The sequence below is a fragment of the Notothenia rossii genome, assembly GCF_949606895.1.
Source record: "Notothenia rossii genome assembly, chromosome: 8".
Lineage (NCBI taxonomy): Eukaryota > Metazoa > Chordata > Actinopteri > Perciformes > Nototheniidae > Notothenia > Notothenia rossii.
In genome coordinates, this window is record NC_136906.1 from 34,289,330 (window position 1) to 34,298,196 (window position 8,867).

General features: G+C 42.2%; 1 long non-coding RNA gene across 1 annotated transcript in view; it reads left to right on the forward strand.

Annotated features, from left to right (window-relative positions):
- Positions 1–1,780, forward strand: part of LOC307015030 — a 4,187-nt gene extending 2,407 nt beyond the window's left edge. The window contains exon 2 of the long non-coding RNA XR_013801384.1: positions 539–1,780. This is a non-coding gene — a long non-coding RNA (uncharacterized lncRNA). The remainder of the gene's footprint in view (positions 1–538) is intronic.
- Positions 1,781–8,867: the final 7,087 nt, after the last annotated feature.

Below are 8,867 nucleotides of genomic sequence, written 5' to 3' on the forward strand. Positions count from 1 at the left end.
TGCAGAACATATAAAATATTGCATCTTTCTTTCTAAAAGCATATTTCTGACATGCCTTACATTTTAATCAATATATCGTATATATATATATATATATATATTATGTCCGTATTTATTTATTTGCAACTGGTGAATCTTTCAAAACGGTTTCAAGAAGTATAATACATTCCATTTCAAAATGATAAAGGTCTGAACATGTATAACAGGGAAAGGTTGGTATCATGAGATTGTTAAATATGGAAAAGAAAACATTTGACCCTAACTCGAATATTTTCACTTACGTATCTCAAAATGTAGAGGATTACACAACAGCTCAGTGTGTGGGGGTGTGTGTGTGTGTGTGTGTGTGTGTGTGTGTGTGTGTGTGTGTGTGTGTGTGTGTGTGTGTGTGTGTGTGTGTGTGTGTGTGTGTGTGTGTGTGTGTGTGTTTGGGGGGGGGGGGGGTGGGTGGGTGGGTGTGTCCTGCACCAGTTAATAACAAACTGAGAGAAACTGCCTCCCCAGTGCTTTTTTTGTTTTAATCTATTCATCGTTTCAGCAAGCGCGAGCCTGTCCTTCACGGCACCTTGAGTTCGTGCTCTGGGTCAGATCACCGAAGTGTTTCCGGTGGCCGCGAGCCCTCGGCCACCACAGGGCCTCGGGACAAGTTAAAGATTAACAGTGGAATGAATGCAGCATCACGGGGAGGGCTTTTTGTTTTTCTCTGGTAAATAAGGAAGAAGCGGACACGCGCATGCAGGTGCACGTCATCACACACATCATGATTTCATTTTAGCTTCTAAAACATGAACATTACCTTTTTATTGCACTTCGAAATGGTATGATCATTTAATTGTATCATCATTAGTGGTAGTATTCTCTGTTGCTATTTAAGTTACGTAATTCAATATACATTTAATTTTAAGTTAGTAAATGTAATACTTTAATACTACATTTTTACTATTGCTAAAGTAACATGTTCAATCAGGACTTAACAAAGTCATTATATATTTACTTTTTTTTTTAATTAATGAACTCAAAACTTCTTCCAACACAGATTTATATGTAATTTATAGAATCTATTTGGTATTGATTTCTCCGGGGCACTTGAGCGGTATATCTAAGCAGCTAAATAATAATAATATTTCCCTTTCATCTTTACCGTCCTGATAATCTGAACACACAAAAAAATCCATCGGCGGTTTGGATGTCGAGTTGGGGGTGGGGGGGGATTTATTGCACTAAAGTTGATTTTGATAGCCGGATTAAAGTCAGATGATGCTGGAGTCATACATCAAACGTACCACTGGATTACTGCTTGCCCCTGCAAATGATCTCACACACACACACACACACACACACACACACACACACACACACACACACACACACACACACACATACACACACACACACACACATACACACACACACACACACACACACACACACGCACACACACACACACGCACACACACACACACACACACACACACACACATATGGTGCATATATTTGGAAGGTCGCACATCAGATCATAGGTGAAGAGCAAATAGACGATGATGAAATCACAGAGCAAGGACGAGCTAACAAACAAACAAACACACCACACACATACTTTTCTATACTGTATTTTACTGTTTGTGAAACTGTCTGGATATTGCAAATATGAGAATGTATTTGTGTAGCTAGAAAGAAAAATAACATGAAGATATTGTTTTTATTTCAATGTTGACAAACTTGTAATAATATTTGCAGAACATGGTGCATCTTCCTTTAAAAATAAAATCCCCGAACAATATTGGCTTGCATTTCTTTCAAACACACACACAAAATCTTCCTCTTTGTTCATCCAAACATCGACCCTGACCAATCAGCACAAACTCTACATCCCAGCATTCTGTTTCCTCGGGCGGATCGCGCTATGTGTGTGTTCTTGCGCGCATGTATTCCTCCACGCCTCATTCACCAGTGTAACAGCAACCAGGCCTGGAGCAGCTCCCCCCGTCCCTCCCCCGTCCCCCCCGCTCCCTCTCCCCCATACCACAAATCTTTCTCGCTGCAATCACATCAAAAGAAAGAAAAGTGCGCGCACATGAGCGCGCTCCTTGCTCTGGTTTCATTCAAAAGAGGACAACAAACGTGAAGTCGCTGGCACATCATCAGTGTGTCAACAGCTCACACACTGCAGACCACACACACGTAGCCAACAGCACATAACACCTTTAACGGCGACACAAACACATGCAGCTCTGCCGCCAGGAAGCGGAGTGTGAGAGAGGATCACACACACACACACACACACACACACACACACACACACATACACACACACACACACACACACACACACACACACACACACACACACACACACACACACACACACACAGGAGGAAGAGTGTGTTTTTGTGCGTCTTTGGGAATGTTTGGCACTGTCGTCACCATGACGCTAGATGGCACCAGAGCGTTTTGCAGGAGCGTGCTCCATAGTTCAGCATGGATTCAAGGATACAAAGGCTGTATTGTCACAGAGCATTTGGCAATGAGGATCTGCAGATCAGCCTCCTCCAACAATGCAATAAATAACACAGAAAAGCAAAAAAAAACAGTGCAATGAGAATGATGCACGTGCAATTAAAATGCAGCAATCATTAAATTATATACATGTTAAGAAGAGTTGGATAAGATACAATGGAAGATTATTAATTCTCTCCTCAGTCTAAACAAAAAAGCAGCCCATGATACTTCGTAGTTTATATAATCTATTCAAATATCACATTTTAAATAACTGACATTGTTTTAGCCTTCTTCATAGTTAAATAAATGTGCATTTGAATATCATATTAGATTAGATGTATTTTTATGACCCTAAATTGGGAACTTCTTTTGTAAAAACGGCATGTTGGTAAAATGTTGTCAAATGTAATAAACAGAAACAGTAAATACATATCAACATTACAGTATTTAGAATAAACACATCATATAGGAAACACGTTAAAATACACTGTAATAAAGCAACATCTTTACTCAAACCATTATGTAAACAAAGGATACCATGAACATTATAAAAGTGGGCAAGATGCAGTTTTTCAAAATGTAATTGAGATGCAGAGAGCTAAAGTGTGAGTATAAAATGTGCACATTGATCACGTCATTGCAAGGAGACAACAGAACAGCTCGCCAGAACTCATGCTCATTCTGGTGCAAAATATGCCATTTAAATGACAAATAAATAGTCTGCCTTGTATTGCCAGCTGCAGAATATAAATGTACGTGTCTAAAATATAAATATCTGTAAAATCCATGCTTTTAAATATAAAACTTGACATGCTATGACATTGCCTCTGCTGGCAGCCTCAAATGAGACGGAATCATCGCCTGTGTTGCAACCAGGCAATACTGAAAATGTTGTTAATAATTATCAATTATATAATCAGTTATTACAGTTTTGTATAATTTAAGCAGTTTTAATTTCATAATTTGCAGTTTCATAAACAAAAACTACCATGAATGACTAAGGTGTCTCTCAACTTCAGATACGTTTCCGGTTCACTCCGGTTATAGCCCAAGGACATCTTCTGACAGGAAAATACTGCTTAGAAATTAATGTTTGGAAATGGAATATTTATATTGAATATAATTATAACAATACAACAATAATAAAATATAAAAATGTATATCAATAACATATGGTCATGATAATATGAATATGAAGAGCATAACCCCCCGCCGTCCCTCAGCTCGTTGAAATATTTAACAGAGCGTGTTTGAGCTGATAATAAAGGAAGGAATGTGCGGTGAACATAACGTCCAGGAACTAATTACGGGATAGATTAAAGCCTAGTGTATATTAATATGACAGTATCTTATTTTCATTCTGGATATGTTTCTAAGCATTGGCCGTTAAATGGAGTTGTCACTGATCAGAAGTCTGCAGGTTGTCCAATGTTGACGTTTGTCTGATGAAAAGGTTGCAGCACATTGGTTTCTAATGAAAACGCTAATAATATGCTTGGATAATGTTGGAAATGTTCCGTTTTTGGACATTTTGTTTCTATATTGATGCTGACAGAACCAGTCCGGCACCAGACTGTATCTTTCACGAAAATGGTTACCTGTTTGGTTTTTGATATAAAAACAGCTGATGATGTGTTTTTTTGTGTATTGGTTGAATACATAATTGGCTGTTTTTCTCTCAAATGTATAAAGATACTTTCCCAGCCAGCGATACAGTGTCAGTGATCCCACCAGAAAAGATTCTCAGATCAGTGAATCAGCCACAACATCTGAGGTTTCCAGAGCCAGACAATGTTACATTGACATGAACATTTTGTAGAGATGTCGAAGAATGTTAATGCCTTTGCAAAATATCTTAATAAAGATACAGAACACATCATCTTGTTTACCGTTTATGTCCGCTTCACAATTGCGCAGTTGTGCACCCACAGATAACTTCCTCAAATATTATTTAATATTAAAGGAAATTATTTATTTTAAAAAGGAAAAGGAGTGACTGCTGAGTATTGTATAAATGATAAAAAAAAAAGTAATAACAAAAATTACACATTTGTTTGAAGGGTCATTTATTAGCTTGCGGTTGTTACAATGTAGCCTAAGTTAACCCCGTGAATTGGAAGATTCCTATTAAGCACCAGAAACAAAATAAACCGACATGCAGCTGACAAGAGATATGAACAATTCCATGTTAAGAGTGAGAGGGGTAACACATCAGAGGAGAAATAACTATCATGGGAGGAAGGATGAAGGAATTCCCTGTTTGATATTTGATACAGGAACAAATTGTAGACCACAGAGAAACCAGACAGACACACACACAGAAACACACACACAGACATAGCTGCAGATGTGTGTTTGTGAGTGGGGGGTGTGTTGGGCGGTGTCCTGAAAAAAATCCCAAAACAGCCCGGCCGCCGCAGGGAGGAAATGAGAAGGGAAACAAAGTCATAAAAGTGGGCCGGACAGACTGAGACAGAAAAAACATTCCTGTGTCTGAACACACACACACACACACACACACACACACACACACACACACACACACACACACACACACACACACACACACACACACACACACACACACACACACACACACACACACACACACACACACACACACACACACACACACACACACACACACACACACACACACACACACAAACAAATACACACCAAACACACACACAGGCTGTCAGCTAGCAGAAACCTGGAAGCTCTTCCACTCAGATCTGGAAGTAAAACAATTAAAAGTAAAAAAATAAAAGGCCATAGGGAGGCAGATGGAGGGGCTGTCAGTTACCTGCTAAAGCCTATAAAATGAGCATAAAGCACAACATAAAGATCTGTTCTTTCAAAAATAAAACCAAATAGGTCATATAAAATGATTTGACACATCAGGCACACCTGCCCTCACAGCAATGCCTCATCTGGGAAACATGACCTCCTCCTCCTCCTCCTCGCGGTGCACGGCTCGGGGGCAAATAGACCAAGCAGCCGAGTTTAACCTGGTGGATGTCTCTTCCGCTGCTTATCCCACCACCCACAGAACCAATTCATCTGGATAGTTCACCATGAAGGCTCACCCAGCCAGGGAACGCTTCAATCTGAGATGCAAAAGTATGCTAACACCTCATTTCTAAATGTGTGAACCGGGAGCTGCACAATCACGCACTCAGACTGGTTTTGCTCCTTAAACAATGCAAAGCTGCAGGAGAAGGAACGCGCATGATTGAACGCCTCTTACCGTTTGTTGATCATCCGTCACGAGCCCCGCACACCTGCAGCTGATTCCGGCGTCCCGCGTGCAAGGCAAGCCCGGCACCCCGGTATGGCACGAGACCGTGTGCAGACCGGATGGATGGATGGATGATAATTGGATGGAGGGGAGGAGGTGAGGATGAGGAAGGCGTATGGAATTGGAGGGGGGTGCGCTCCCTGTTGTCACCCATCCGTCGAAACCCATCTTCATCACTCCCCATCATCACCATCACCATCAAATGAAATAATGTGTCAGAATAAAATGAGAACTAAAAAATACCGAAGGCATCTCCAGGGTGGTTGTCCCGGGTTTTGGTCGCGGCTCTTCCGATCTCGGTCTACCGGTTTCCAGCAGACAGCAGCACAGCACAGACGGAGCCATAGCAGAGGAGGAAGATCAGCGGGAGGAGGAGGAGTGTGTGTGCGTGTGGAGGGGGGGGGGGGGGGGGGGGGGGTGGTGGTGGTGTAGGGGGCGGGTTGTTGTCAACGTCTCCTCACGCCAGGTTTCCTCAGTCACAATATTCTCATTAACTCGTCCTTTTAATTAGAGCCGGGCGCTCGGTTCCTCCGCCCGGTGCTCCGCGCGCCGAGCCCCGGGCAGCGCGAGGGAGGAGCGGTGGGCTGCTCGGGCCGGAGCGGAGTGCAGCAGCAGCAGCAGCAGCAGCAATATAGCCACTTGGGAAATCATAAAAAGTTCATGTTCACGTTAAGCGCGTCCACATGACCAGCCCGTCGGCCAATCCCTGCGCGCGGCCACTCATAAACTTGTATCACAAAGTTGTAAATTTTCATAAAACAACAAAGAATTTATTGCATTTCTTCACGGACTGCTGTTAGAGGGGACCTGATCTTTCTCTTTCCACATTCTCCCCGCCGCCATTTTCTTCTTCTTCTGCTCTTCTGAAGCTTTCAGCAGAATGTGGATGTTCTTCTTCCTCGGTTCCTTTTCTTAAACCGTCAGTGTTGGATGTGTGTGTGTTGTGCTACAGCCTGCTTTATTGGTCTTGCTATGAATAAAACAATGTGTCCAGGTTACAAAAGTGTTTTTTAATGTATTTCCATAATATTTAAACCCAAAAGGTTAATTAATACGAGGTGTTACAGTTTGGCAGTCCTAATGCAGAAGCATAGATATCATTATAGGTTGATCCCCTTTATCTCACATTTGGGTGTTGGTATGTCTCCAGATGTAGATCCAGCAGAAAGGTGGATCCAAGGTGAAAACTGCACCACAACCAAGAAATCCAACCGCGCGGGCGAATTATCCATTTTAACATCAAATGACAGTTATCGCCCACGTAGCCTATTCCACTTTGTGTACGATTGAAGGCTCTAAAAGGTCAAAGCTAAATGTATGGTCGTCCATGCGCCCTGTTTGTAGCCGCAGGATGAGGTGCTTCTCTCTGTTTTGAGGGAAATCGGTGACATTTGGCCCTGTGTTGGTCTGCAGCCGCACACAGCATCAAATGATGTGGGCCTGAATAGTAAAAGCGGTTTCGCAATGCGGCAACGAGTCACCGTTTTTACAACCTGCATGCCCAGCCGCAGGATCCCCAAAGACGCTGCAAAGACACACTGCGGTGCATTTTTAAATGTTACTACAAACTTCTTAATACAGTTAAACCAACCCGATGGTTAGGCAGTGTTGCGTCGAGGAGGTGAACACGCAACTATAACCAAAAGCTGATGTTTTACGCACTTGATTGGAGGGGAATAGGTTTCCTCTGTTTGATCCTTGAGTTAGATGTTTATGCTGGACTCTATGTGGCTATGTCCACCATGGTGTTAGTTTGTGCGTGGAGTTAAGTTAGACTCCTATATATATATATGTATTGCCTATATATTGCATATATACATATAATGTATGTATACACTAAATAAACAATATATATATATAGGCAATAGTCTTCATTCCTGTTGATAGCAGATGAACGATTTATGACACAAATCATGGGATTCTTGTACATTTGTAACCCTACGTTGCATGTTTTATACCACAGAATAACATGCAATAATAGCAAACTGGGTGAATATAAACATACGTGTAGTTTGAATCCACAGAGACACCAAGGCCAATTTCACCCGAATAACCGGAGGCCGAATCGTATACACTTGCTCTGAATGGGAAACAGTTATAATACATTCTCTTGAATCTGTCCACTGATCCCAAACGCCTCCTGGCTTTCTTTTGTACTAGCTCAACGCCGCCATATTTGCAGGACTACACAAACAATTCGTGTGTTTGCTTCAATTGAACTGCCAGCATGCATTGTCCAAATCGACATTTTCAGCGCTACAGACATTTTCGAGTGCCGAAAAAAAGCATATTGGACACGTACAATGCTGAAATCAATAGACAGATCTGCATTATACTACATCGTGCACTATACTGTCTGTGCCGTAAATCCAGCTTTTTGTTATTCAGGAGAATTTGTGTTTCTTCGGCCTATATGTGTTCTGCGTTCATTACGTATTCTCTTCTATTAACAGTGTTATAAAACAATGTGGATATACAAATCTATGTATGTGTGTCCAGGTTACAACAATATATTCAATCTGCTATCAACAGGAATAAAGCATACTCATTTCACTCGTAATCTAGCACCTGGTGATTTTAGATATCTGCACTGAGATTGTTGTATTTGAAAACGTTATTTCAAAGCTTCACTGACCCACATGTGACCCTCTCCAAAGTGCACGTCTGGTGAACGCGGATCCAACACTTCCTCTATGAAAGTGTCCCGACTTAGAAAACAAAGCAGGAGCACAAACAGGGCGCAGCGCACTGTCTGTTGCTCTCTTTGTGTGTGTGTTGCTTTTATTGGGGTTTCCTGCCTTTTCATGGACGCAATAAAGACATTAGGACCTGCCTTTACATCCCCCACACACCACCGCCCTCCACAAGTTGGGCTCTTTTTGGTTTCAGCAGAGTTCTTCCAGGCAACACTCACTCGCAGACATTTGGTTTGGAGAGATTGTGTGCTGCTAGAATGGAGCCGACCTGGATTATCTGGGCACGATGAACGCAGGTAAATGCGGGTTAAACTGCCCGCGGCTCGGCAGGTTTGCAGCGAGGTGGTGAGGGGGGGGGGGGGGGCGGTCCG